The sequence below is a fragment of the Eriocheir sinensis genome, chromosome 11 (genome assembly GCF_024679095.1).
Source record: "Eriocheir sinensis breed Jianghai 21 chromosome 11, ASM2467909v1, whole genome shotgun sequence".
In the NCBI taxonomy this organism is placed as follows: Eukaryota; Metazoa; Arthropoda; class Malacostraca; order Decapoda; family Varunidae; genus Eriocheir; species Eriocheir sinensis.
Genome location: NC_066519.1, coordinates 638,831 through 647,689, shown reverse-complemented (window position 1 = coordinate 647,689; position 8,859 = coordinate 638,831). Strand labels below are relative to the sequence as shown.

The 8,859-nt window shown below is 46.3% G+C and overlaps 1 long non-coding RNA gene across 1 annotated transcript in view; it reads right to left on the bottom strand.

Moving 5' to 3' along the window:
• The window catches only part of LOC126996724 (uncharacterized), a 21,693-nt gene extending 13,583 nt beyond the window's left edge, over positions 1-8,110 (bottom strand). Inside the window, exons 1-2 of the long non-coding RNA XR_007751399.1 lie at positions 6,057-8,110; positions 3,032-3,139 (exon numbers count right to left, since the gene is read on the bottom strand). This is a non-coding gene — a long non-coding RNA (uncharacterized LOC126996724). The remainder of the gene's footprint in view (positions 1-3,031; positions 3,140-6,056) is intronic.
• Between the last annotated feature and the right edge of the window lie 749 nt (positions 8,111-8,859).

Here is an 8,859-nt window from a genome sequence, read left to right as displayed (position 1 = left end):
AACGTGTAAATAATTTTTTTTTTTGGATTTTGGGCCCCGCGTTATTTCAAAAACGCGTAAATCGAGAGTTACCTGTACTGTCCAAATCCCTTACGCAAGAGTTAACCAGCATCTTCACTCTTTCATCCCTATACTGTCCAAATCCCTTATGCAAGAGTTAACCAGAATCTTCACTCTTTCATCCCTATATTGTCCAAACCCCTTATGCAAGAGTTAACCAGCATCTTCACTCTTTCATCCCTATACTGTCCAAATCCCTTATGCAAGAGTTAACCAGCATCTTCACTCTTTCATCCCTATACTGTCCAAATCCCTTATGCAAGAGTTAACCAGCATCTTCACTCTTTCATCCCTATACTGCCCAAATCCCTTATGCAAGAGTTAACCAGCATCTTCACTCTTTCATCCCTATACTGTCCAAATCCCTTATGCAAGAGTTAACCAGCATCTTCACTCTTTCATCCCTATACTGCCCAAATCCCTTACGCAAGAGTTAACCAGCATCTTCACTCTTTCATCCCTCACGCTGGTAAACTCTGGAACAATCTTCCTTCATCTGTATTTCCTCCTGCCTACGACTTGAACTCTTTCAAGAGGAGGGTATCAGGACACCTCTCCTCCTGAAATTGACCTCTCTTTCGGACACTCCTCTAACTCTTTTTAGGAGCAGTGAGTAGCGGACTTTTTTTCACATTTGTTTCCTTTTTTTTATGCCCTTGAACTGACTTCTGCTGTAAAAAAAAAAAAAAAAAAAAAAAAAAAAAATGTAACAACCTGTTTTGGGCCGTGAAAAAAAAAAAAAAAATATATATATATAAAAAATCAAATCAAATGCACGACTCCAAGTTAGTTGAAGGACTTAACTGAACCACAGCTGTTTGTCCTCGTCTCTTGTAAGTCTCCTGTACCGCTGTTTGCCCTATTATCACACCCTCGTCAAGTCATCTCACACACACACACACACACACACACACACACACACACACGCTCAAGAGACATAAGGAAATATAGCTTCCCACAAAGAAATACAGAGGTTTGGAACAGACTAAGTGAAGAAATAGTATTGGCGAAGAGTGTGGAAAGATTCAAGGAAAAGTTGGATAATTATAGATACGGAGACGGGACCACACTAGCGTAAGCCCAGGCCTGTAAAATTACAACTAGGTAAATACAACTAGGTAAATACACACACACAATACTCATGAAACATTAAGTTGTTCAATCTTTTAATATATTTTAGATCCTCCAGCTTTCTCATTAATCACTGGAATATTATACCCCGGATTTCCGAGCATAATTTTCTTACGTCTGGAATATGTATAAATCTAAAGTGTCCGAAAACTATTTACTCTCTTGAACATAATAGCAATAAAGTTTTTTTTCCAGTAATGATCATTAAAGGAAATATGTCAGTGATGCAGGTCATCCTACTGGGTTATTGTCAGTTAATAAGGGAACACTTCTGTATTTGTTATAACATACAGAATTAACTGAAACAAATTATCTATCAATTGCAAGTGGATAACTCAAACCACCAACCTTTTCACAGGCTCAATTATAATCACTATCTCTATCATTTTCGCATTCAGATTCACTGTCGTGCGTCGCTACTAGAGCCGTCATCATCGTCATCATCAGAATTATCAACAGCTACAGCCTGAAGATTCTGAGGCTGGCCAAGACCTTCAAACCCAAGAGGCTGTAGACCCCTTCTCCCATATTCCAACCATGACCCTGTGAACCGCAGGTATACCAAGTGCAGGAGAGTTAGCTCGCTTCCAAATGGCCCTGTGCTCCCTTCCCTTCCTTTTATATGCGAATCGAATCAATTCAAGTCAGGACGATTCATGGCCATTCAGAGTCACTGGTTGGTTTGGACCCATTTTTTCATTAGTCAAGGCGAGTCACCCGAGGAGCAAGCACCATGCTAGCAGACGTCCTCGTCAATTTAGTACGAGAACGACGTGCGATATATGATCCCAGTGATCCTATGCACCGACATGGAGATGCCATGGCTGCTTTATGGAAGGATACTGCTACTGAAATGAGTCAACAGTTTATATTCACTTATCACAGGAGAACTATTGTAGGCTACTGAACCACAGAAGGACTTGCCGCGCCATACATATTATTTACGAGACAACATTCTGCAGCATCTTTTTTCAACAAGTGACGACACAAAACGTTATGGACGTGGCTGATATTCTCATTTGGCAACTGTGCGCTGTGTGGTCCACGTTTGAAATGCGTGACACAGCTGCACGTCGGTAATTGGTGTTCTGCTTTCTTATGGAGGATCAAGTCAACTCCACCAACATTTTAAATTGCTCTTTAGTTATCCAAAGGAAGTCAACATTTATCTGGATTATTCAACAAATCTGGGAACAATGTCCAAACTTCCCAAATTCAGGTCTTTTAACAATAATTTCATGCTGTCCGTTGGTGACGCCCACGCTGCCTCGGCCACAGCAGCGCTGCTATTTCAGAGACACGTGTACGTCCACACACGTGAAAGCCTGCCTTGGTACTGCCTTTTGAATGTGCCGATTCAAAATGACTTGAGTCAAATGATTCTTCATGAATGGAATCGATTAGATTCGCTTGGTGTAAACGCAGCCTTAGTATAAGGGGACACCTGAAGGTAAAGTGTTGCATGGGAGGGCGAGGCTGTTAGGCTGAGAGGGACAGGATGTAGAGGAAGGGACGTGTGTGTTTGCCTGTTAGCGGCTGATGCTGGGCGGCGCAGTGCTTTAACCGACTGAGCTACCGGAGTAGTGTGTGTGTGTGTGTGTGTGTGTGTGTGTGTGTGTGTGTGTGTGTGTGTGTGTGTGTTGAGGCAGATGAGGAACATAAAAAAAGCCCGACTTGTGTCCAGAAACGCAAAAACAGTCCTGGCGTTGCTCAGGCTGATTGCGCTAACACACACACACACACACACACTTTTTCCACATATAAACACACACACACACACACACACACACACATGCATAGACACACACACACACACACACACACACACACACAGGCCTACCTGGATCTCAAAGGGCTTTCCTGAGGGTGGACGGACAGTAACAGGTGACAGTGAATCACCTTGCTGGATCAGGCACTAACCCTCCTCCTCCTCCTCCTGTCTTCTCCCCTGAAATAATAATAATAATGGTAATAATAAGAATAGTAATTAATAAAAATAATAACAATAATAATAAGAAGAATGAGGTTTAGTATGAAAGGGGAAGGAAGGAAAGGGGGTGGAGAGAGAGAGAGAGAGAGAGAGAGAGAGAGAGAGAGAGAGAGAGAGATGGGTGTTGAAACAAAGAGGGCCGTTGTGCTCCCCTGTCTACCCAACAATCTTGCAGCGTCAACAAAATTTCAGGTGTCCGGGGTCAAAACAGTGTAGCGTTGCCGAAAGTTGTTAATCTGCTTCCTTTTAATTATTGCGGGAGAACGGCAAATGTCTATAATGGAATTAAAATACCTGTAACTTTATTTTGATCTTAGAGGCCTACCAAGAAAATCTCAAGCAAGCCTAACCTGTGAGTACTTTTGGGGCCGAAATAGCCTGTCCTCCCTTGCCCTAGACCGAGGGAGCCAACGCACTCTTACATCATTTACCATTTGCCGTTGACGAGGTTTGAGGCCCTGCTGCTCCACGAGGGCCGTCAACAATTTCAACATCAGCCTCAATAACAGTCTTTGATGGACTTATTCTCAAACATCGTAGTGAGTGTGTCTTAATTGCTTTCACAAATAATATCACATATAACCATTAGTTCAGTGTTCATGTCTAATATTTTCAAATAGTATCACAATTAAATATCCAATGATTATTTCCCACACACTGAACATCCATCACACACAATTTATCTTTGAGTATAAACACTAGTAACTGATAGCCTGGATCGGTCATGTTAGGAATTCTCTCAGTTTCAGTCTGGAGAACTACACAACACTGGTCATTGGCTGAGTGGTTGGCTTCTTGTACCTCACACAGTTTATGCATTTCTTCTCAGCCATGGTGCAATCCTATGATTTATGATTGCCAGCGCATTTGAAACAATTTGGGGCGTCTCCAGTGGTCTTGGCAGTAGTTGGCCTCAAGATGGCCGTATCTCTGACAATGATAGCATGTAATTGCATGGTATCTGTCTCTCACTGTGTATATTCCCCATTGTAATTTCATCTTGTCGTGATACTTGTGACTCAGCTCTCTCACGGTTGGGTCGCACCTCAATATGTAGTGCATCGTGCCGCCCGCCGCAGACTTACGAAAGATCAGCTCAATTTTATCCTCAACACCCTCAGTTGTGTGTAAGAACTCATTGTGGTCCAAGATGGTCTCCTTTATCTTTTCCTTGGTCTCCTCTTTATGCATATCATGATCTTTGGTTTCATCTTTCCAACACTCTTGGTACTAATTTGCTCAGATTCCAGTTTTTGAGTAGCCTCAGCCCTTGTGTTCTCATTATCAAAGTTCATGACAATATTGCCTCCTTTAGTGAATCTTGAATCAGTTATCTGAATGCCATTCAATGCCTGGGAGGTATATATATTATTATTATTATATATTACACAATATATTATATTCTTATTATATGAGGTATCGCCCCATACAGTGGTGTTGAAGCAAGTCTGAGTGGTGGCAGGTCCCAAGCTCCCCAAGGGGAGGCGGTGGCTGAACGGATAGCGAGACGGCCCTGTGTTCAGGAGGACGCGAGTTCAATCCCCAACCGGTGCCACCAAGCTGGGATTTTTCAGCCGCCACTGAGTGGCTTAAAACTACCCACATGCTGTCCAGAAGACCACCTATCAACCCGGACTCTAGACTCTAGGATCAAAGATGAGCTCCGGGATGGCACCACTATAAACACTCGCCTGCGCCGGAACGGGCTGGGCCGACCATCACGATCCACTATAAAGAAGCCTTGGATTGACCATCAGGATCCACCGGAAAAGAAGCCTACAGGCACAATAGACCGCAACGTTAAAAAAAAAAAAAAAAAAAAAAAAAAAGCCAGCACTTTGTGTGCAGCAGCAGTGTGCGGGAGGAGAAAAGAGTGGTGTGTATGTGTGTCATTCTCAGGGCAGGGGTGACCACGGTGGAGTGCAGACACTCACTAATTGTGGTCAAGGCTTAATTAAGTTGATGAGTGGTGTTAATTAAGACTGAGTGAGCAGGTTACGTGTTACCCCGTGTTAGTGGAAATACTTGACAGTTTTTCTTGGTGTGTTGGTGCTACATATTCTTGTGTTTGCATGTTAGTTTGGTAAATATGGAGATTCACTACACGCCTCCCCCCCCCAAGAATAATAACCTTTCCAAGGTACCGTTGTACTTCTCGAGTCTTACCGGCACATCATACATGTGGAGGGGGGTCCGGGGGGTGCTGCGACCCCCTTGGTTAGGAGGTTAGAGGTTAGGTTATGTAAAGTTCGGTTGGAGGAGCTTAAATCTGCTCCCCCACCAAAAAACGCCCACGGGTCCCTCAAGATGGTTACTAGGGGAAGGGGACTGGGCCTCTTTCCTTACTTCTAAGTACTTCATGTTATGGTTGAGGGACATGTATTTCATCCCTTAACTATAATATGGAGCCGTAATATCGCATTTTGGAGGCGCGGAGTCAATCTTGACAATTACCATTGGTTTAAAGTGATTGTGTGTCTGTGGTGGTTTTAATCAGACTAAATAAGCTCTAAGTGTTACGAGTGACACAATTTAGTCTCATACGGCTGGACCCTGTCCCTTGACCCTTAGTTCTCTTAACAAATATATTTACCTCAAGTAACATTCTTACAGTCACGCTGCCTATATTATTTGGCAGATGATAGTCCTGTGTGCCGCTGCCTTACAAGACTTGCTGAATAAACTACTAATCTTGCTCTCTCGTTTCAATGATTAACAATTAATTCTACTTTGTGATATATTGAACCCACATAATTGCCCATGCAAGGCACGACACACACCGTGACCGGGGTTTGGGCTGAAGGTGAGGGCAGGATCTACTTCAGGGGCAGGGATGGGGTGTGGGGGGGCCTGTGGTGTGCGGCAGGGTACTTACGTCACCAGTAGGAGGAGGGAGGGAAGGGGTGCTGGGTGGCTGGCGGGGTCCATATCCTCCGGGGCATCACCTTCTTCTTCTTCTTGGGTGTTTTATGGGGCTGTGGGGCCACAGCCTCCACAGCCCCTTCAGTGGTAGTTGGTATCAGGCTTTTGTTTGTCGTTCTGTCACCAGAGTGGGGTTAGATTCTGTCGAGTTGCCGCCCCGACTTCTGCAGGAAGGTTTGCGTACACTTGGAAGGCTTGAGTGTTGGGGCTGAGGGTGTCGCTGCCCAGCAGGTCCTCCAGGGTTGGCCTGTGAATGCGGATGCTGGTTAGGGATGACTTGAGGTTGGTGAGTGGAATCTTGGGCAGTGGAGGAGGAGGTGTTCTGGTGTGTGTGGGGCACCATGTGGACTGTGCAGGTGAGGCGGGTGTGTCCAGGGGACGGCTGGGGGATTTCTTACCTAGATTTCTTACCTAGATGGGGAGAACCCCATCTAGAATCAGGTGATGCCTCCAACCAAGACAGCAAGTAGATTGTCCTTTAGATGTTCTGATGGTTGGCTAATGTGGCATCACCAAGACCACACAAACAACTGCCATAATACTCTTGAGTAAGTTCCAAGACAATATAGTCAGGTTGGCAATCCCGAGTGGAGACGCAGTACAGCACAGGACACAAGTTTACAAGTTAAAGAGATACTCAACAACCCAAAGTCAATCAAAATCATACAAAATTTGACCGAGAGAAGTGTGGAGATGCCGTTTGAAAGCATTAACAGAATTCACCACAACAACTGATTCTGGTAAATTATTCCAAATGCTAATGACTCGCACAGAGAAGAAACGAGCTCGAACATCAGTATTGTAACGAGGAACAAAAAGCTTAAAGGAGTGGCCTCTCGTGGGAGTGGTACTGGGCGGGGGAGTGTCTGTACCGTGAGCTGTCTGAGGTCAGCCGTTAGTCCAGTGTCTGTTGGAGGACTGTCGGAGGAGGTCAGTGTGGTCTGTGTATTGGTGTGCCAGGTTGTCCACCATGGTGTTGCCCACGATGACTTCTTCTTCTTCTTCGTGGGTGTTTTATGGGGCTAGTTAGGCTGTGGGCCCACAGCCTCAAGAGCCCCGTCAGTGGTAGTTGTTATCAGGAGTCGTTGATTGTGTTGGCCGTCCTGTCACCAGGGCGGGAGTTAGATCCTGTCGAGTTGCCCCGACTTCTGCAGGAAGGTTTGCGTGCACTTGAGGGCGTGGAAGGCAGTGTTGGGGCTGAGGGTGTCGCTGCCCAGTAGGTCCTCTAGGGTTGGCCTGTGAATATGGAGACTGGTTAAAGATGCTTTGAGGGTGGTGCGGAGGGAGTGGAATCTTGGGCAGTGGAGGAGGAGGTGTTCTGGTGTGTCAGGTTGTGTGGGGCACCATGGGCAGCGTGGGTCTCGGACTATGTTCAGTCTGTGCAGGTGGGCGTTGAGGCGGGTGTGTCCAATCCTTAGACGGGTGATGGCTGTGTCCAGTGGGCGACTGGGGGAGAAGGGGCGCCAGTGCCGGGCGGGGGAGTATCTGTAGTGGCCGAGGGTGAGCTGTCTGAGGTCTATCGTTAGTCTGGTGGTCCAGTGGCTGTTGGAGGACTGTCGGAGGTGGGTCTTGAGGTCACTGTGGTCCGGAGGGCTGTGAATTGGCTGGGGGGGGGGGGGTGCCAGGTTGGCAGCTTGGTCCACCACTGTGTTGCCCACGATGCCTATGTGGGAAGGGACCCACTGAAGGTGGACCCGTCTGCCCCCGGAGGTCAGCTGTGCCAAGAGGGAGTGGATGGCAAAGCATAGTGTGTGGTGTGTGTGAGGTCTGTGAGTTGAGAGGAGTTGGAGGGAAGTGAGGGAGTCAGTAAAGAGGGAGACTGATTGGTGTGGGGGAAGCGTTGTCGCTGCTGTGGGGCCTTCCCTGATGGCAAAGAGCTCTGCCCCTAGGATGGTGGTGTGGGGTTGGAGTTTCCAGTTGGTGGAGGTGTGTAGGGTTGGGAGGTATATGGCCGCACTAGAGGAGGGAGGGACCCAGCACGTGTCCGCCAGGCTGGGTGTGTTTACGTTTGGGTGCTGCTGCTGATGATGATGGCTGCCCTTTGCAACGGCGCCTCCTGACACGGTTTGAATTGAAATGAAATATTTATTGTTGTAAAATACAACCAAGGGTTGTCTTGCAGACAAACCCCTGCATGACAAGGCATTGCAAAAAATAAAAATCTTCATTGTACAAAAATAAAAACACATGTTGAGGTTAGTTAACAGAAAAAGGATTGATTGATTGATTGATAGTGTTATGCCGGACGTGTTACTTGGGTTCCGTGTTGCCGTCAGGAGACTCCGTGGGAGGGAGATATGTAAACACTTTGCACAGCTTCTGTAATTTAATATTCTTCCTTAGTAGTACACTTCACTCTGACACTTCACTTACCACTAGCTTACTATGACTGGGACTCTCTCGCCCTCTTCTCCTAATATATCCAGAACAGTACAGTCTAGAATGTTACAGTATATTTTAGATCACACAAGAACATGTAGCAAAAATATATGCGAGTTGGCAACACTTCCCGCCTGGCGCCTGGCCGCGCCTGCTCGCCTTGCTTCCCCCCTTGCTCGTTTCTCCGGGAGCCTTCTAGAGGCCTATGGTCGCCCTCTTAATTGTGATCGTCCCGATCACACACTTAACTATATACAAACGTAAGAGAATTAATCAAAAACATAATAATCGTCGTATCGCTGTGGACGCCTGCGTTGTCTCTGTCTTCTGCTCGGTGCCTCCTGCGCGTCTGTCTCTTGGTGCGCCTCGTCGTCGTC